This window comes from Phascolarctos cinereus, unplaced genomic scaffold, assembly GCF_003287225.1.
Source record: "Phascolarctos cinereus isolate Bilbo 61053 unplaced genomic scaffold, phaCin_HiC Scaffold_5;HRSCAF=322, whole genome shotgun sequence".
In the NCBI taxonomy this organism is placed as follows: domain Eukaryota; kingdom Metazoa; phylum Chordata; class Mammalia; order Diprotodontia; family Phascolarctidae; genus Phascolarctos; species Phascolarctos cinereus.
Window position 1 is genome coordinate 302,108,411 of NW_027555958.1, and position 21,392 is coordinate 302,129,802.

Here is a 21,392-nt window from a genome sequence, read left to right on the forward strand (position 1 = left end):
AGAGAGTTTATTGACATATGTCAGTAAATAGGAACAGAAAGTTTCTTTATGAATAGTTTTCATAGAAGAATACTCTCTGGTAAAGTGAAAAGGAATAGGAAAGAAACCCTGAGAAACCTTTTAGACAGCTTATATTTTTAAAGAGAGAAAGTGTCCATGACCATTAAGAAGAATAGAGATTTTCTTTGCCCAACGTTAATATGTTGTGGTCTAGGGAAAGAGACTTTTCCATGTCAACCCTGGTTAATAGAAGTGCTTCTTGGTCTCTGATTGCACTCTGGATGAAATGACTCTTCCATTAGGGGCTACCTCCTCAATGACAGTCTTGATCAAATGGCTTCTATTAGAATCTATAGGTGAAAAATGATCAGTATTGGTATTTCTACTATATAATGAAAAGTGGTCCTCTTCAATGAAATTGAGGAGAATTTTAGAGGCCCCCAAAGCTGCACTTAAGCAGGAAAATTAACAAGTAGCTGTGAGTGAAATAATTAGCTTGAATACCCTCCCACAGTCAGAGAAATTACAGTTTAGTCCTTGAAAGGCATATTTGCCAACCAAAATGTAGATACATAAAATAAATTTCTAATCTAAAGGAAAATATGAAAAAAGAGCCCATCAACAATGGCCCCTCCTGATTTTTATTTAAAATATCAGTTTTGAATTATACTCTACAAAGACATTATTCAAGGATCTGTGCTTTTGTTAGTGTGGGTTTTCTCTTTACCAACAAAGGTTATAACTCTTTAGCGTTCACTAGATAGCTAGTTTAAAGTTGCCCAGATGAAAACTTTCTACATTATTTAGCCAACTTGATTAGGGGCTTCTCTCAACTTAGCTGGGATGGTTCTCAAACAACAGACCCCTAATCAGTTACTTGGCTCATATTCAAAATCTTGCCTCTAAGACCTTCCAGAGCTTGCAGTGGACTCCTATGTTCTTTGTGAAACAAAGTCTCTGTCTCTCTCTGTCTCTCTCTACTCTCTCTCATTTCAAATGTTCTAGGGGTGATGTCACTTCAATTGAAGTGACTTTTAGTGAGAGTTAGTGAAAACATAAAATGTTATCAGAGCCTATATTTTTAACTTCAAAATTATTATCAAAACAATTTCTTTCTGAAAATAGAAACTTTATTTAATGTTTTTATTTCCATACTTAAGAAGAATGAAAGGCGAAGGAAGATCTCATAAGCAAAACCCACAAGAAATTAAAATGGATTCTGATTATCCCAGTTAGTTTCTGCTGACCTTGCTCCGGAGTTGCTTTTAGATGGAGATTCTCCACCAGATCCAGTGCTTCCTCCTTGTCCTCCACTTGAACCTCCTCTAGAGCCAGAACTTTTGAATTCTCCACTGCACCAGAGCTCCCTCCATACTCATCACTGGAGCTACTACCCTCTTGGACACCACTGGATCTTCTACCATATCCCACGCCACCAGAGCTTCCTCCATAGCCACCACCTCCAGATGAACTACAAGAATAATAAAAAGGGAGATAAATGCTAATGATTAATTATTCATATGCACTACAAAATTCATACCCTTCTCCCCAGATTTTATTAGACTCTAGAGAAGCTAAAAATTTGAGAAGAGATTGATGGCAAAGTGTGATGGTACATCTTCATAGCCTCTCCTACTGGGGAAAACTCAGACTGGTGGTTCACTTGAGTTTGGGCATTCTGAACTTCAGTAGGTTAAAGCTATTTGGGCATCATTAATAAATAAGTAGATAAATCGCCAATAAATAAAACATCATTAATACATTGATGTCCAAGTTTACCCATATGATGAGCCTTTGGCATCAGAAGGCCACCAGGCTACCTAAAGAGGGGCAAATCATCCTAGGTGGGGAAAGCAGAGCAGGTGAAAGCCCTCATACTGGTCAGTGTTGGAATTGAGCCCATAAGTGGTCACTGCACATTTAGCTTGGGCAACATAGGGAGAAGCAGAAGAGAGACAGAGATAGAGACAGAGAGACAGAAACAGAGAGACAGAAACAGAGACAGACAGAAAGAAAGAGACACACAGAGAGAGACAGGGACAGAAACACACACAGAAGCACACACACACACACACACACACACACACACACACAGAGAATTTAAAGACACTTGAAAAAGATATCTTCCTGGTCATGATCATTCCTTAGCCAAAATTGGGCAGGATGAACTCAACATTTCAGACAGAGCTATGTATTTCTCCTCTAACAACTCTTTTCTTGTCAAAAATTGAGAAAAGGTCCCCTACCTGGAAAATTAGTAGGCAGGAGAATTTCCAAAGTGGCATTTCTTTCACTCACCCTCCTCCTTCTAGCAGGCTGCGGTAGGTCTGAATTTCATTCTCCAGGCGGATCTTAATGTCAAGGAGCACCTGGAATTCTGAATTCTGGCATTCTGTTTCAGCCCTGATCTGCTGTAACTGCTCTTCCAGAGCAGTGATCTGGGCCTGGATTTGTGACAGCTGAATGCAGTAACGACCTTCTGTGTCTGCGAAAGTTGCTTCCAGGGATTGTTTCTGAGAAGGAGAGGAACATTAAATGAATTGGCAACATCATTGATTAAATAGGATACAACAAAACTCTTTCTAATTAGAAAATTAATAGGGGAATAAAGAACTTTGACTATATTTAAAGATATGTGACCCAAACTAGTTTTAGCTTTTTAGTAATTTCAGACCAATACTACAAATAGTTTTGGCCCTGATGTGGGGTCTTTGTTGTATTTCAAAAACCTGATGCTGTGTTCCTTTCTCTCTGTTGACATTGTTGTGGAATCTTTCAGTCCTTTCTGACTCTTCGTGACCTGGTGGACCATAGCAAGCCGGGCCCTTCTATCTTCCACTATCTCTCAAAGTCTTTCCAAGTTCATGTTCATTGTTTCCGTGGCATTATCTATCCATGTCATTCCCTGCCATCTCCTTTTCCTTTTCCTTTCAATCTTCCCCCAAAATAGGGTCTTTTGCCATGAGTCCCATCTTCTTATTATGCAGCCAAACTATTTAAATTTCATCTTCAGTGTTTTCCCTTCCACTGAGTAGCCTGAATTAATTTCTTTAAGTATTGGTTTGACCCCCTGTTGTCTAAGGGACTTTCAAAAGTCTTCTCTAGCACCACATTTGGAAAGCATCGATTCTGGTGCTGGGCTTTCCTTCCATCCCAGTTGTCACTGGAAAAACTAAAGTTTTTACTACATGGACCTTTGTCAGCAAGATGATATCTTTGCTTTTTAGTATGCTGTCAAAATTGGCCATAGCTTTTCTTCCAAGGATCTTGTGTCTTTTAATTTCATGGCTGCAGTCACTATCTGCGGTGATCATTGAGCCAAAGAATATAAAAGCTGACACTGTTTCCATTTCTTCTTTGTCTCTATGGCATGAAGTGATGGGACCAGTTGTCACATTCTTAGGCTTTTTAAATGTTAAACTTCAAGCCAGCTTTTGCACTCTCCTCTTTCACCCTCATCAAGATGGTCTAAGGATATATTCCCTAATTTGGTGAACATTCATCCTTGGGATCATGAATTTGAATAAGAAAGCTTAGAAACAGATGCTCTAAAACTTCACACTTTCTTAAGAAATACATTAAAACATTTTGGAATCACAGAGCTTATGTTACAGAAACAGAGAGCTTATTGTTAACTTACCAGGGCCAGTTGTGACCGCAGTTCAATCTCCAGAGCTTGAACGTTGCGTTTCAATTCGGTGATCTCGGATTTGTGGCTGGACATTTGTTCAACGTTGGTATCAATCTCTCTGGTCACCTCCTTGCTCTAGGATCATAAAAGCAAAGGAGAGGAGAAAGAGAAAAAAATCACTAGAAGATGATAACCACCCTTATGGTGAGGTGAGTGGCCTTTAGACATGATAAGTAATTTTCACCTTTTCATTGAACCAGGCTTCAGAATCTTTGCGATTTTGTTCAGCCATCATCTCATACTTGGTTCTCATGCAGTTCAGATATTCGGTCAGATCCACTCCTGGGGCAGCATTCATTTCCACATTCACATAACCAGTGGACACGTTCTGAAGATCTTTCATTTCCTGTAGGGGAAGGAGAGCCCATAATGTGACTCTAGTTTTCATGACTATAGTGAGACTTTAGGAATTGGGGTGTGGCATGGTGGGATGGAACAGAGTTTTGTCTCACCTCCTCGTGGTTCTTCTTCAGGAAGGTCAGCTCTTCATTCAGGCTTTCAACCTGCATCTCTAGGTCAGTCTTGGCCAAGGTCAGTTCATCCAGGACTCTGCGCAGACCATTAATGTCAGCCTCCACACTTTGACGCAGGGTCACTTCATTTTCATACCTGAAAGAGACAAGGTATAATCATGAATATAACTCAGTCCATTTAAAAGAATGTATTTTGCAGCTGGAGAGAGTAGGAAAGGGAGCTTGAGAAAATGTGAAGTAACAGAATACAATACAGTATAATAAAACATAGTACCATATCAGTCCAGATGATATAATACACATTAATTAAGCTCCTACTGTGTACAGAGTATTATTCTGGATTCTAGAGAAATTGTGCTAGTCTGAAAGAAGGACCAACTCTACTACTAATATTATTGTAGCTATTACCAATAGAATAGTAACTTGAGTATTAATAGAACTCATTTCATAGTCTGGTAACCAATTGATTTCACACTTTATTCCAGCATGTTCATTCTACTCCACACACAAATAATGGTAACAGTTGTATGAAAGTAGCAAAGTCCAAAATTACTTAGGTTATCTGCAAAGTATTCCTAATCTAAAATATATCAGATGATATTATTACCACTGAAAATTTCTCTGATGATCTAGAAAATGTTGAATTTTGAATGATTTTTTTTTACAGGGCAGAATGTGCCATTTGGGGAATATTAGAAACTCATTTTGTTGTGTTAAGCGATTACCCACATCAAATTCATGTGTAACAATTTCAGGAACACATGCTCCTTATTCCCTTTGCTTACTTCAGTCTGAAGTCATCAGCAGCCAGCCTGGCATTATCAATTTGCAGTAACACATTAGCATTGTCAGTGCTTAGATTCAGGATCTGGTAAAGGAAAAATAATTTAGAAGGAGATCATGTGTATGGATTTTTGAAAAAGGCTGTGCTTCTTAAAAACTGAATTTAACCATTAACCATTTAACCATCAACCAATTCTATGGGGATACTTTTGTCATTTAAGAATGACATACAGTGCAGTCACCTGTTTTCTAAAGCTCGAATCTTTTAGGATTTCTGAAGTCATGTCTTTTCTGACCAGGCATTTATTTATTTCTTTTTTTACTCAGCAATTGAAATCTCTGATCTTATCACACCATGTTATTTCACTGACTCTAGGACACCTCTGACTGATTTGGTACTTCATATATATGTGTGTGTGTGTGTGTGTGTGTGTGTGTGTGCATATGTATGTATATATATATATATATATATGTATATATATATATTCCTAAATTAGAATTGATCCATTAGATCTGAATTTTAGATATCCTTTGAATATATGAATTATATCCCTCTTCCTTCCAATTGGGAGAATTCATACTTCTGAAAAATGTGAGAGAGAGCAAGTTTCTATGAGTTTGGAAAATGAACTAGCAGAGATTTTTCCTCCCATTCCAATGGTTCTTTTCCTTTTGTATTGCCTTCTCCTCCATTTCTTTGATTACATTTTCTTTCTTCAGGATTTCTCTGGAGGCCCAATGGCTTTGAACAGTCTGACGTCCTTATTGACCAATAATGGTTTACCATTGCATGATGGGTAAAGATCCCTTTCCCTCTAATTTTGGACCATATTGAATTATTCCCAGGACCAAGGATAAAATAACCAATAACAATTAACAGCTCCATGTTTCTTGATTTAAGATTTCTCTATCTCAACTATTTTTTGGGAGGGGAGTATGGGGGGGGAGGAGGGGGGAAGCTATGATTTCATTGCTCTAAGTAGCTGCCAATGAGAAACTCCATCTTGTAATGCAGATTAGCACCTGCTCTAAAATTAGAGACCAAGAGAGTTGCCTAGGGGCACTGGAAGAAGTTAAGTAGCTACTATGCTTCAGGGGAAGTTTGAACCTAGGTCTCCTGACTTTGAGACCAGCTATTGTTATCTAAAATGTAAGACTAAGAAATAAGCACAAGACTCGTTCAGAAGCAGTATAAATGATGTTTCTTACCTGATCCTTCAGTTCTTTGATTTGGTCATAGTAATGAGAGTAGTCACGAGGTTCTCGCTGATTTGCATTGCCATTTTTCTCATACCACTCTTTGATTTTTTGCTCTAGCTCAGAGTTAGACTCTTCTAGAGCTTGCACTTTGTGCAGGTAGGAGGCCAGGCGGTCATTGAGGTTCTGCATGGTGACCTTCTCATTGCCTGTGAGGAGGCCTCCATCGCCTCCACCAAACCTCCCCCAAAGACTCCAGCAAAGCTTCCTCCACCGAAGCTACCACCATCAAAGCTACTCCCAACATAGCTGCCGCCACCAAAGCCTCCTCCAAAGCCCCTTACTGATCCACTGCCGAAGCCCCCACCTCTTGAGCAGCTGCCATAGCTAGAGCCCCCACCTGAGCTAAATCCTCCACCAAGAGAGCTAACCCCATAGCTAGAGCCTCTACTGCTTGAGATTCTGATAGATGAACTTCCTCCTCCTCCTCCTCCTCCACTATGGGAGGAAGAGTAATGTTTGCTGGAACTATATCTCTGGGACATAGTGATGCAGTAGAGGTTCAGCTCAAGCAATGCTTGCTATCCAGAGACTGTGGCAAGCCTTTATATACTGAGCTGGGAGGGTGTGTCCCATCTGAAAGATTTTCTTCTCACTGGGCTGACTTTTTGCTAATTTAGCATTATCTTTACTAAAAGCCAATCTGATACATCCTGGTGTGTGTTTTGCCCTTAAAACACATAAGACATTTATTATGTTGAAATGGAAGATGGGTGGAGCTCAGTAGAGACTCTCTATCATTATTCTTTTTCATCTTTTACAGAACATTGAGTAACTGGTAAAAAAAATATATTCTCAGCAAAAAAGAAAGGAGTGCAAGTGATATATCTGGTGGTAAGCTTGTCAATCTCTCTCTCTCTCTCTCTCTCTCTCTCTCTCTCTCTTTCTCTTTCTCTCTGTTACACACAATTCTTCTTCATAAAAAAGCAAAACACATGGCAAAAAATAATCCCTGATAGCCTTAAAAAAGTAATTCAAAAATTGTAATTTATTGGAACAACCAATAATGTGAGTTAACATTATAAATCCTGGTGCAGATGCCAAGGCTCTTTCACAAAGCTGAAGGATTTAATAAATCCTTTAAATAAGTAACTCACACTGCTCCTGAGCTATTATGTACATAAGATTCATAAATACCTAACTTAGGAAGTGCCTTTATAGTTCTCTCTAGAAAATCTTTTCTTCCAGAAAATGAGAACTTATTGACCTTTTTTCTAAAAATGGTGCTAATTAATCTTTTTGGGTGAGGAGCCTTTGAATTGAAAGGATTTATGTCATTTTGAGATTTTTTTTCATACACTGAACACATAAAGTCATACAAGATTTTTTCTTGGCTTTTAACTCATCCATCATCATTGAAGTGTTAGATTTTGTTGATCTCACAGTAGCAAAACCAAGGAGTACAGCATATGACATGCTCAAGGACCCAAGATTGGTCTAGGTGATTTCTTTTTTTTAAAAAATTTTTAGGCAATTGGGGTTAAATGATTTGCCCATGGTCACACAGCTAATATATGTCAAGTTTTTGGTCTGAGGCCTGCCTTCAGGGCTGGTGCTCTATCAACTGTGCCACCTAGCTGTCCCGGTCTAGGTGATTTCTGAAGTCCTTCTTTCCCTTCCAACTTTGAGGTTCTGACATGTGGGATTCTGCAATACTCTGTTCACATTCATCTTCCATTCAATGAACCTTTATGAAACATCATGCCAGGCATTGGGAATGCTAAGACAAAAGCAAACCATCACCTCCCCTCAAAGAGGCATATAACAGGGACACAGTGAATATTAGGGTATGTGTCTATCTGTATCTATATATCTATATACCTATATCTATACAGATATACATGCACACACATATATATATATATATATATACACATGTGTGTATATATCCATATAAACTTATAAAATATATCTATATCTATATTTAGTAAAGTATAGTAAATATAGTAAAATAAAGTGAATATATAGTAAAATATATTGAAATAATTTGACAAGGGAGAGAATACTAACTAGGGTGAATAGAAAGGTTTCACAAAGGAGATGGCTTGACCTTTGAAGTTAGTTACAAAGAATTTATTAAATGGTTATTATATGTGCAAATCCTTCATCTGTAAAAGGGAGGTAATAGTAGCACCTGCCTCATAAAGTTGTTGTGAGGATCAAAAATTTGTTACAAATTTCTTTGTAAACCTTAAAGTGCTATATAGATACTAACTACCATATGATAGCATTTTGCACTCCTCTGAAATGATCACATTCTGTTTTGTATTAAGGTCATTTGTGTACATGTCTTATCCACTCCAATGGCAAGAGTATGGGATTCTATTTTATTTCATCTTTGTTTTTCCATCACATTAATAATGAACAATTTACCAGCATTTATCAAATAGAAGTACATTGCATCTAATTAGGGAGATGAGACATACTGTATGTCTGAAGACATAACTAAGGAAATGAATGGCTACAAGTTCTGAAGAGAGAGGGACTGGACTTGACAGGAAAAGCTTTGTGGAGAAGGCAGAAGTGAATCTAGATCTTCCTTGAAGAGTGGGCAGTACTTTTTGATAGTAGCCTTCATTGTGTTATTTTTAGAAAACGTATGATTGGGGGGTAGGAGAGAGGAAAAGCAGAGGAGAAAAGATAGGAAGAAGGAATTAGAGATTCAAGAGGGGGCAAAGACAGGGAAGTTTTGTTACTACCTTGTTAAATATGGTGACATTAAAAAGATGTATGCAAGAAAAGATCACTGTTTCATATGTAATCTTATCTCTTTTGTTTATATTTCTTTATATTAAATGTTTGTGTTTTTGATGGTTATCAAGTTCACAATAAAATGAGAAAATATTCTTAAAAGGACTTGGAAACCAATAAAACATATGTGCAGATACCTGACTAATTTGATTTGACCAAGAAGGATTCATGTATGGAAGTAATAAGAAATATCTTACAGGTAGGTTGAGGGTGGCTTTGAACACAAGGTTAAGACTTTGGACTTTATCCTGTAGGTAAAGTTTTCAAATAGAAGATTGACATTCTCGGAGTTGTGTTTTAAGAAGTTGAGGATGGGGGTGGCTAGGTGGTGCAGTGGATAGAGCACCAGCTCTGGAATTAGGAGGACCTGAGTTCAAATTTGGCCTCAGACACTGGACATTTCCTAGCTGTGTGACTCTGGGCAAGTCCCTTAACCCTGATTGCCTCTCCAAAAAAAAAAAAGTTGAGGTGTATAAATTTTATTGAAGAAGAGAGCTTAGAAGTAAGACACCATTTTTGAGGCTGCTTAATTGTGTGTGAAGAGACAAAGTCATGAACCAGTATGGAAGTAGTAGGAATGGAAAGTAAAGGGTAGATATGAGACATTATACAAGGATGACCAATAGAACTGGATGACTTGATTTGTGTTTGGAGGCATGGTGAAGGAAAAGGCATAGACCCACAAGTTTCAAGTCTGGTTAATTAAGAAAGAAATAGGAAACTTAAGAGAGGGACCCAGTTTGGGAAAAATTCTGAGTTTGGGATATGGTGAGGTTTAGGTGCCAATAGAACCTCAAAGTAAGATGTCCAGAAGGCAGTGAGACATTTGGGATTGAAAATTAAGAGAGAAGTTAGGATTGTAGATATTGATTTGGGGCTTATTTCCTACCCTATAAAATTGGAGGGTTCTATAGAGGTGAAAGGTTACAATTCAAGCATATACCTGACTACAAATGTTTTCTGAACTTGAGATATTGGGAGACTAATCATGTTTTCCAACTATAAAAAGTAGACATTGAATTACATGCAATGTCCTTCAAGGATTGAGGAATTAAAATTCCTAGCCAGGAACTGTCTTTCTTTTTTCAGTGCATCCCTTGCGAGGAAAAAAAAAAGATTTTACAAGTTGGTGACTCATAGAAGGGTAGACCAAATTGATTCTAATTTTCCTGTGTTTGAGCTGGCTCGGTCTCCAGCAACCAAATTGACTAAGGTAATATATGAAGACTGTCAGTGACATTTAGTCAAATCGAACCAGTAAAAGATTTCTTTGAGCAGAGGAAGTAATTAAGACTAGTAATACCAGTAAAGAAATGTTAGAGCCACTATCTCTCCCAATTGCCTGTTTGTATCTGTGTATCTGTGATGGTGTCTGTATGTGGTCTGTCTGTGCCTTCAGAACAAGTCTCTCTTCTTTATATTCCTAAATTCTAGCGAAATTCTTGAAGTGCAGATTGCGGTTTTTGTTGTTTGTCCTCACAGAGAACCATGACATCAGGAAAATGATGCCCTGACTTTAAGTGAATTCGATTTAAGTGAGGGAGAGCTGTGCAAAGTCACTAGCCTCACTTTTTCCTCCAGAGCCAACTGGAGGTCCAGTGGCCAGATATTGTTCAGGACAACTGGAGAGAGCCCAGGATGCAGTGGGAGACCTTGACATTTTTAAGCTAAGGTGTTTCTGAGTTCTCACTTTGACTTAGGGATGTTTAAGAAGGGAGCCTAGGGATGACCCCTTTAATTAAAAAAAAAAAAAGGAAAAAAAAAGGAAAAGAAAAGAAAAAGAAAAAAGGAAGAAAGAAAGAAAGAAAAAGATAAAAATAAAAATGGGAGGGGAAGACCCTCAGAGTTTCAGGCCAAAAGAGAAATAATTACTATTTATATCCATTCTGAGCCATCAGGGCCCAAAAAATAACCATTAAGTGATGCTTGGGCAGCAATTTATTCTTCTCTAATCAATGAGAGCCAGAGTGAATTGTATTTAAGGCATGGTCTTTAGGAAAGAATTCTAGCCTGCAAACCCCAAGGTATCAAGGTAGCTTTTGGTCATCAAAATTTACCTTCTTTTGGGCAGAGCACCCTCAGGTAAGGGCATGATATACCACGTGGAAAGAGGAGAGGAGAAGAGTATAAGGGGAAAGACAGACTAGAAGTAAGTTAATCTTTTCCATCAGACCATAGAAATTTATGGCATCATAAACTAATCTGGGGCTAAATTTATGACTGAATTGTCAGTTCTCTACTGTGAATCTCTGAATTGTGGTTTGATTTTTCAAAAATAAATGCTGAAACATTCTGGTGAATTTTGGATTAACATTCTTTAGAACTTGTTTTGAAGAAATTTAGGATATAATTCTAAAAATTTACAGGAAATAATGAAAAAAATATAAAGGAAGGAGCTTTAACAGTGCCAGATTTTAAACTATATTATAAGGTTGTAATTATTAAAACTATCTGGTACTGGCTTAGAAATAGAAAAGTAGATCGGTGGAACAGAGTAGACACATAATTTGCAGTAACAAATATATTTAGTAAAATTGTATTTGACAAATGTAATATTTAAAAGGAATAGCGAATTGAACATAATAGATTTACAATTTCACGTGCAATCACTTTTTTATTGCACTGTTATAGAAATGCTTGTTTTATTCCATAAATTAAAAGTAAAATAAGTAAAAATTTAAAAAAGTTACAGGGAAATCAACCTTAAGTTTCCCTCATTACTCTTTGCCTACCAAGTAGCAAATTTATTGGGTTTTTTTTTTTGGCTAGGCAATGGGGTTAAGTGACTTGTCCAGGGTCACACAGTTAGTGTTATGCGTCTGAGGCCGAATTTGAGCTCAGGTTCTCCTGAATCCAGGGCCAGCATTCTATCCACTATGCCATCTAGCTGTCCCTCAAATTTATTGTTTTACAATGAGTAAAGGAAAGTCATTTCTCTGATTAGATAGAAGTTTGTAGGGAGTAACATTAGATTTTCAAAGTAAAGAAAAAAGACTGCAGCTAACACTTAAAAAGTTAACTCTTTTCTGACTCATCAAAAAGAAAAAAAAGTTTTTGTAAATCAGGTAAATAAGTTTTATTAGAAAATCTAATTAGATACTCAGGAGTTTTTATAAATTTTACAAATTAAATTTAATTTTACAAATTAAAGTGAAGTAGAAATTGATTTAAAAATAACTTTTGGAATTGGTGTGTGTTTTGAACTTAGAAATTTTGCTGTAAGTTACATTAAATTCCTAACCATTTTTATAATAGATTTGTATCTAAAATTTTAAGAACTGTCTTGCTTCTTGCCTATAAAAGAAAAGTTTATTTAAGAAAGCAACTCAGATGGGAGTAAAATTTTATCTGGATAAATGCTTTGTGTTACTTCTGTGAACAATGGAACAAAACTTAATTGCTATTTTAATAAACCAAATTTTTGTCATCTGTTAAATATTTTTGTACTTGCTGAGGACACCTTATTGGATTTTAGGTGTTCTCATTTTTTAAGGGAATAACAGAATTGTAACTGTTTAGCTGTAATTCAACAGAGTGTAGGCAAATTAATGGCAAAAACTTTCTCAATTGAAATTATGCACCTTAGGAGTAAAAGTGTTTAATAAGTCATTGGTTCTGATGAAGAACAATCTGTGCTAAAGTTATAAAGGAAAAAAATCGGTGAATGAATTATTAATGTCATAAATAGCCTTGGATGCTATTTGAAATAAGGAGAATTTAGGGAATGGACAAAATGAAAGGAAGTTTAGGAAAAGAATATGAAGGAAATAAGAGAGGTATGGTTTTCAGGGCCATATACAAAGAAATGTGTATATATACATTGTATATATATATACAAAGTATATACAAAGAAATGTGAAAAAGTTTAATTATGTTGAAAAAGAGGTTTAAGGGGAATTTTGACTTTGTTTAAAGTAAGAAAGATGTGAGAAACTTTGTATACTTATTTTATGGAAACTGCAGTAACAAAAATTGCACTTTGATTTGAAAGTAAACAGAGAAAAGTTATAGACAGCTAGGAGTAAACTGATGAACAATGAGTTTTTTCTGAGATTGTAGAACCCAGATTTGAACTAATTTAAAATGTGCTCTTAAGTTTGCTTCCCAATTGGGATGGTTGCGGTAGATTAAAACTTTACATCAGACTATCACTTTTATAATCTTTCGCAATGGATTATAATTATAATTAGACCTTATAACATGAAATGCTTATAATAGATGGCCCTTGTAAAAGATGTAATACTGAGTAATTGAAATTATAAATTGAGATTCTCTGTGATACCACTTGAGAAATAGATCTAGGTGTGATTTGTTCCTTTCTTGTCTCCTTTCAAGTGAAATGTGTGTCTCCTAGGAAGACACTTATGATTAGTCAGAATTTATTGTACTATTTGGCATTAAGACAAAGTGTTGGTAAGATGCATTGATCTGGAAATTTGTTAGTTATGTGCTCTTAAAATAAGTTACCTCAGTTTATCAATCTGTGACATGAATAAAGATAGTACCTAGCATTTATTTGACAATTCATTATATTAGAAATATTGGTAGAATGGCAAACTTTTAAAATCTGTATTCTTTTGGGTGATAGATTAAATTGTTATGCATTCAATTGTTAATAGCATGATATACATTGAAACTTTTCATTTGGAAATGCAATGGATTATAATATTTTGTTGTGGATTTGATATAGCAGAAATCTCTTTAAGATGTCCTCTGTGTAATGAAGAGTTCTAAAATCTTACCACCCTTGCAAGTAGAGTGAGGTATTTTAACAACAGTGGGTTATAGTATTTAGCCCAGCATATTTTGAGTTAACCCAACACTAAATTTAAACCAGCAAAGCCTTATTTGTCTCATGTTATTTCATTTGACCTATATATGTGTTACTTTTTGCTAATTGGGTCTTTAATGAAATATGAAATGTGTTTCATACTATTACCTTTTCTAATCTGTGAGGATTTTGAATTTAAAAACCACTTATAATAGTATTAATGCTTTTCTATAAAGAAGTAATGTGAAAATGCCTTTAACTAATTTAATATATCTGAGTAGTACTGAGTTTTATTTCATGTTTTAAATTCATGATATTGTGAATACTACTACTATATTTCTAAATTTTCTTATATTATAAATTCTGGGAAACCATTATATAAGAAATGCTGTTAAGATAATGGTAATTTTCTATGATTGGAGATTTTAATTATTTTTTATTTGGATACTGTGAAATTATTAAGTTGTTAGTCATTATTAATAATAGCCATTATTAGGTTATAAGTCATTAGTCATAGTCATGATGTTGAAACCTATGAAGCATTTAATTGGGCATATTTTAAAACAGAAAAATGATAATTGTTTACTTTTTGGAAAATAAAATGAAAGATTTTGTACAAATCTCCTTATTTGTAAACCTACCAGCTTCAGCAATGTATAAATACATTATCAGCCCTGTGAGAGATTTAATGGATTGGTTTATTTAGGGAACAGGATTGCTCTCCCCCATTGCATATCTCCTTCAATAAGGGAAAAACAATTAAGTTGTGTTTATGGTACATAAGTCATTTATCTGCTACTTTGTGATTTTGAAAATTATGATGTTATACTTGGAACAGTCTGTACTGAAGTTACATTTTGAGCCAACTTAGACTTAACAGACTCAAATCTTGATGATTTGTTTTTGCTTTAAAGGGATTAATATACAGTATGTTAAAATCTAATAATTGCATTTTACACCAGAATGAGTTTTAAGCTTTATTTGGGAAAGGGGAATAATAAGAGAAAAGAATGTTATGTAAAATCTTGTTGTGCGTGTTTTTAGAAAGCCTGATAGCTTTTTATTTGCTAGCTAATTTATTGCAACAATTTGAAAGGGTTGAAAACTATTGTTTCTAGTCCTACTGTGATTAGTGAAAACAGTGTTTGGGATGAAGCCTTCTGGAGCTGTGAATTTTCTTTCTGACATTCTCAAGTTTGTTGTGTCCTTAAGCCAATGTTTTAGCACTTCAGAAAAATCCTAGCAGCTCAATGGGAGTGAGGTCTGTCATTAATGGCCAGTGGATATCTGTCCTTGGAAAACAGTTGGGAAGGTGACTTTGGGAAGGCTAAGATAGGACCCTCTTGACTCAGTTTCCAATATTAGAAATCCTTCCACCTGGTTAATTCTGAGCCTGGCTATGGTATCCTGCCATATACTTGGCTGCTTCTACTATTTTTACCTGCAATCAAATGGAAGTATGCACACTTTATCCAATTATACATGTGTTGAGTCAGTCTGTGCTCTTGGGCTTAGGAATGGAGGACCAGTATTGATGCTGCTATAGTGGTCTCAACCTGCTTCTTCCTTTCATAGCAAATCTCTCTGATCAATGCAAATTAAGCTGTGATTTAAAAAAAGTTACAATGAAGCTCATTGTAATACCTTAGCATCTCTACATTGCTGTAAGATGCAACTATATAAGATCTCCCTCTTTTCAGTCTGGGGTTATAGTCATTCCCATACCCTAAAAAACTGGGTGAGTGCTTGAGTTTGTCATCTGCCTGTTTATAGTTATATATTCATGTATTATATATGGTCCTTGAAATATCTCAAAATAGTATGGAGAGAATTAAGCAATGATGTAAGAGTTTGTGGGATCAAAATAGAAATCCATTAATTCAAGTTAAAATCAGAAACTTCTTCAGTTTTGTTTTGGAAAATAATTTCAGTTCAATCAGTTTCCTTAGAGGAGAGTAACTTAGAGAATATCTTGCATTATCTCACAGGAAAAGTCAATTTTACTTGAATTTATTATTTAATGTGGGGTTGACATCTATTTGTGATACATGTCCTGAAGTACAGATATGTTATTACCATCAAGTAACTCATTTGACTTACTCTTTGCATACAATTTAGAATTAATTACTTAGTGTATTTACATGTGCCTTTTGTTACTACTTGGGTAAAATTTGTTCATTCATTTGTATATTAGAAGTCATCTTCTTATAAAAAGTGTTGTTACCTATGTTTTCATGTAAAGATTAGATCCTTATCAGTCTCTATTTCTCCAAAAGAAGGGGATTAAATTGCAATTACTTGGAAAATTAATGGAATTCATTGAACAATTTGGAAAATTATAGTAAAAATTGAATATAAATTTTGAGAAAGCAACAGAATCAGATGGTCATACATGTAACTTAAAGGGTTTTAAGAATTCTTCCTTTTATGGTATTTTAAAATATTTAGCTTTTGATTTTGTCAGTTTGTATTGAATTTCTTAAATATATGAATGTAATCATTTGCTAACTCACATCATAGGAAGTTAAGTGGTAAAAGGTTCAATTCTAATTTAGACAAAACTCTTAGCCCCAGCTTTCATGTCTGTTTAGGTAAGTGTTAAATCTTCAATTAGAAGGACTCATTTTCCAGACTCTCATAGATTTTTATAAAAATATTCTTTAGCTTATTATTAGCAGTATTTATGTCAGGTACAAAGTTTAGATAAAGATAGAAACAGCAAGAGGTATTTAAAAATCAAAATTCTCTAAAGTTTCAAGGGATCTATAGGTTCCAAATTTAATATTATCAGAACCACAAGGTTTGAGCTTGTTTTAACCATACAAATTGGTTACTAGAGAAGTAATATTTAAGGAGACATACTAAATTGTATTGAGATTTGTTTTGTAAAAAAAAAATGTTAGCAGTAGCATCTAAGAATTTCTACAAGCAATATGGAATCAGAGAAGTAAATCTACTGAAGAGAAGACCACTTCAGAGCTGCACTGAGGACTAGGCCTTTTTCAAAATGTCTTAAAGCAGATGTTCCCAGAGAACAGAAGACTACATGCAACATCTGAGATTCAAGATGAAATATGCTGAGAAAATAGACATTAGGAGTTGGTTTCTGGCGTACTAGGAGACTTGATGTTACTTAATGTTGCTAATCATTGTTGTATCACTTTGGATTTTTACTTTACAAGTAGCTATGTTTGTTGAATTTTCTTAGTTGCCTTGAGACATATAAATCTTCCTTCTAAATTTAGTCCATGGTGTTGGAGTTTTTACTGTGGCTTGTACTATGATTAATCAGTCTTGTTATTCTTTTTTTGCTGTGCATTAGTGACTGTTAAAGCTTTTTTGAACTTCTACTGGTAAGACTTTTGTTAATGCACCCTACTGTTGATATGATTATATTAAAGATCTTATAGGATTAGCTTGTCAAAAAGTAGTCTATCACTATATATTGATCAATATACTTATAAGTTAACGTGCATATGTATATATATATATGATATATACACATATACATACATATACATATACACATACACATATACATACATACACACACACACACACACGTATCAAAGGGGGGAATTGAGAAGATTAAGACTGATCCTGTATCAGGGCAGTTAGGTAGTGTGGTAGTGTGGGAGATAGAGCACTGCCCCTGGAACCACAAGGACCTGGATTCAAATCTGGCCTCAGACAGTTATTAAGTATGTGACCCTGGGCAAATCACTTAACCCTAACTGCCTCCAAAAAGAAAGGTTGATCCTGTATCATTTATTTATTGATCCTATTTACAATTAATTGATTTTGTCCTGTACCTGCTTTTCTCCTGTAACTGATTCAGCTGGCCAGTAATGGGGTATGCTTAAAAATCCAGCTCTGCTGCTTGTCCCTGATCTATGCTTGCCTCATGGAATTTAATTGACCTTGAGGGATGCATGTGAAAATAAGAGAGTCAGGATGAATATCTTTACGTGACCAAGGATGGTATGGTATCTTGTACCTGGACTCTTAGGAGGGATGGAGGAGGCTATTGCTAGCCCCCATTACCAAACTTTCAAACAGTTATGTTGTTGCCTGCATCTCAGCTCTGTAACTAATCATGTTGCCCTCAACCATGTGATGTCACTTACACTATTCAGTTCTTTGCTCTATATATCCCAAAACCTATAAAAAGGAACTATCCTTTTCCTTGGGGCCTTTGTCATAAATGAAGGTAATCTATCGACTCATTTGTTGGAAGACAGCATTCCCCTGTTTATAAATGTTAGCTTGTTTGGAGAATTGCCTCAGTTTACCTTCTTGTTAAATTTTAATCACAATAAAGTCCAGTTTTTAAAAAAAATTTATGATAAATGAGCTGTCCCTGGTCATAGCTAGTATCAGAGGTGAGACCTGAGTCCATGACTTTCTAAACTTCAATTCCAGAGCTCCATAAGAGGTGGTGGAATTCAGATGGACATTTCTAGGCTATATTTGACCCCACTGGATCTTAGATTTACATCTGGAAGGGACATGGAGGCTGAGGCCAATCTTGTCATTTGACAGGACACTGAAGCTGAGAGAAATTACATGATTTCCCTAGGGTCACATAGGTAGTAAATATTTGAGGAAGGATTTGAACCTGATTTTAACATCATTCTTCTATTCTGGTGCACACTGTGTAGGTTCTGGAACAGCCAAAGCCATGATGCTGTATACATATAGCTTCAGAAACTTACTAGCTGTATGACTCTGCATATGTCACTTGAATTCTCTGTACCTCAGTTTACTCATCTATCTTTTATATAGTGCTTTCAGGTTGGCAAAATAGTATACATATGTTATATCATTTGATCTTTACAAAAACTCTATGAGATGGGTGCTACTGTTATTCCTATTTTCCAGATGAGGATACTGAGAATGAGAGAGGTTAGGTGACTTTCCTAAGGTCACAAGCAGCTAATAAGTATCTCAGACAAGATTTGAACTTAGGTCTTCCTGAATTCAACTCCAGTGCCCTTACCTGCTGCTCTACCTTGCTACCTCAGTTGCTTCTAATGGCCTTTCCACATCTGAATATTGACCCCATGATTCTCAGAAACATGTCCCTTCATAACAATAACAGACATTTATGTTGTGTTATATTATTTTCTGAAGTTCTTTCCACATGTAACTTCATTTGAACCGTACAACACCCTGTGGAGGTGGGGATAGGCATTGGACTTGTCCATGGTTCTATAGTAAGTGAGTCACAGATGGATTGTGACTCCGAGCCTAATATTCTTTCAATTCCACTGTGCTTCATAACAATGAAGAAACTGTGGGTGGGGTGGGATAAGGGAAGGTCCAGGACCACAGATGGTAGTGTCACAGCAATGCTGCTGCTCTCATTCACATTCATTTTCTCCCTCTCTCCATACTCACTCTCTCCATAACCTGTTTCTTTCCACCACACTTGATCCAAAGCTCCCTTCTCATTCCTTACCTGATTCACTTTCAATTCCTTTGTGAAATTGCTGTTGTTATAAGCTGCTATTTACTTTAGATGTTTCCAGTAGCTTGAGATCATAATCTGCCTTCAAGGTGAATTTCATGAGTGAAGAGCACTGAATATCACTTATACTCTCTTCTTCCTCATATTCTTCAGGGAAATTCCCTTGGCTAGCCTGAAACTTCCTACTTCCCACCACACCTCTCTTAGGATCCTAGCTCACTTTCACCCTGTCCTTGGTTCAGATAGCCCCAGCAAGCATTTATCCAGCTTTCCTCTAAATCAGGGCTCCTTAACCTTTTGTGTCATGGATCCCTTTGACTATTTGGTGAAATCTATGCACCCCCTTTTAGAATTACATTTTTAAAATGTATACAATAAAATACATAAAATTATAAATGAAACTGATTCTGTAGAAATGAAGATACACACAAACATCTACATATATGTATATGTATATTTGTGTGTTTAGATATATTGTATATATATGTTGGGGGCTGTGAACTTGGATCGGAATACATATATATGTATATATATGAATACGTTTGTATATACACACACATATGAATACATTTGTATATATGCATACACACACACACACACACACATATATATATATATGTATGTATGTGTGTATGTGTATATTCTGACCCAAATTCACAGCTCCCAAAATCTATAGATTAAAAATGTCTGTTCTTAATCATCTGATTTCCCTGGAGCCTAATGATCCTTGGGTTGAATGATACAATTTAGTTCTCAAATCTGGAAAACCTAGGACCAGGTGCAAATTTGTCATGGCTGACAATGGAAAAAATTCTCCTCCCGCATACAGACATGTGGAAGGAAAGAAATTGAACCACAAGCACCTGATGATAGTAATGCCCACCAAGCAGTTGTGACAGCCAGGAAAAAGGATGACAAAAGCAGTTCCCATTTGTATGGCATTCCAAGGTTTGTGAAACTCTTTACATACATGATCTTATTTTGTATCAGTCTATGGACTGATAAGTTCAAGCTGACTGAGAAACTATCATAGCATAAGCAAAAAAGTGTGATATAAAAGAGTATACTTAGGCAGTGCTGCTGAGATCTATTTTTATCAGCTAGCACCCCTATGCAAGTCAACCAACAAGAATTTAGCTATATATTTCCTTTAGACCTAGAACACACCTGCAATGAATTGTAGGTAGTACGTGCTTCATCAACATTTGAATAAATATGAATGAATGAGCCAGCACAAGAAATGCCTCTGATGCTGGTGATTCTGACTTTTGCTGCCTTGGACTTAACAAGTTTACTATATTCTGTCAGTGGGGGCAGTGAAGTGGCTCAGTGGTTAAAGCACTGGGCTTGGAATCAGGAAAATTCATCTTCATGAATTCAAATCTGGCCTCAGAGGGCTTACTAGCTGTGTGACCCTGGGTAAGTCACTTAACTCTGTCTCAGTTTCCTAAAATGAGCTGGAGAAGGAAATGACAAACCACTCCAGTATCTTTGCCAAGAAAACTCCAAATGGGGTTACAAAGAGTCAGACGCGACTTTTTGTCAACAAAACATTTTCTTGCTTATCCCTTTTAATTAGATCTATTTTTGCTTTTGCTTTTTCTAAGATCGTAATTTGTACACCTGCTTTTCTTTTCAGCTGAAGAATAATAGATTCTGTTATATCCTCTTACCTTTACTCTTTCTGTAATTCTCTGCTCCAAGTGGAGTTCTTGTAAACAACATATTGTAGGATTCTGTTTTTTAATTCACACTGCTATCCACTTTTATTTTATGGATAAGTTTATCCCATTCCCATTCCCAGTTATTATGACTAACTCTATATTTCCCTTCATCTCATTTCCCTAATTTATCCTTCTCTCTCTCTCTCTCTCTCTCTTCTCTCTCTCTCTCTCTCTCTCTCTCTCTCTCTCTCTGTCCTTCTCCCTCTCTCCTTTAGTCTGTCCATCTTCAAAGGTGTTTTGCTTCTGACTACTGCCTCCCCAAATCTACCATCCTTCTGTCATTCTCCCCTTCTTTTATTCCTTTCCCCTCCTACTTCCATGTAGGGTAAGATAGATTTCTTTACCCAACTGAATGTGGATATGAAGAGGTGTTCACATTTTTGACTGCAAGGCAAGAGGAGGCAGGTGAGCAGATCATTGTGACTTATTGTAATTCCAATTACCGTTGTTTTCCAGAAATCACGTAATTGTA

The 21,392-nt window shown here is 36.0% G+C and overlaps 1 pseudogene; it reads right to left on the bottom strand.

Moving 5' to 3' along the window:
* Positions 1 to 243: 243 nt before the first annotated feature.
* LOC110215779 (keratin, type I cytoskeletal 10-like) lies at positions 244 to 6,689 on the bottom strand (annotated as a pseudogene).
* Positions 6,690 to 21,392: the final 14,703 nt, after the last annotated feature.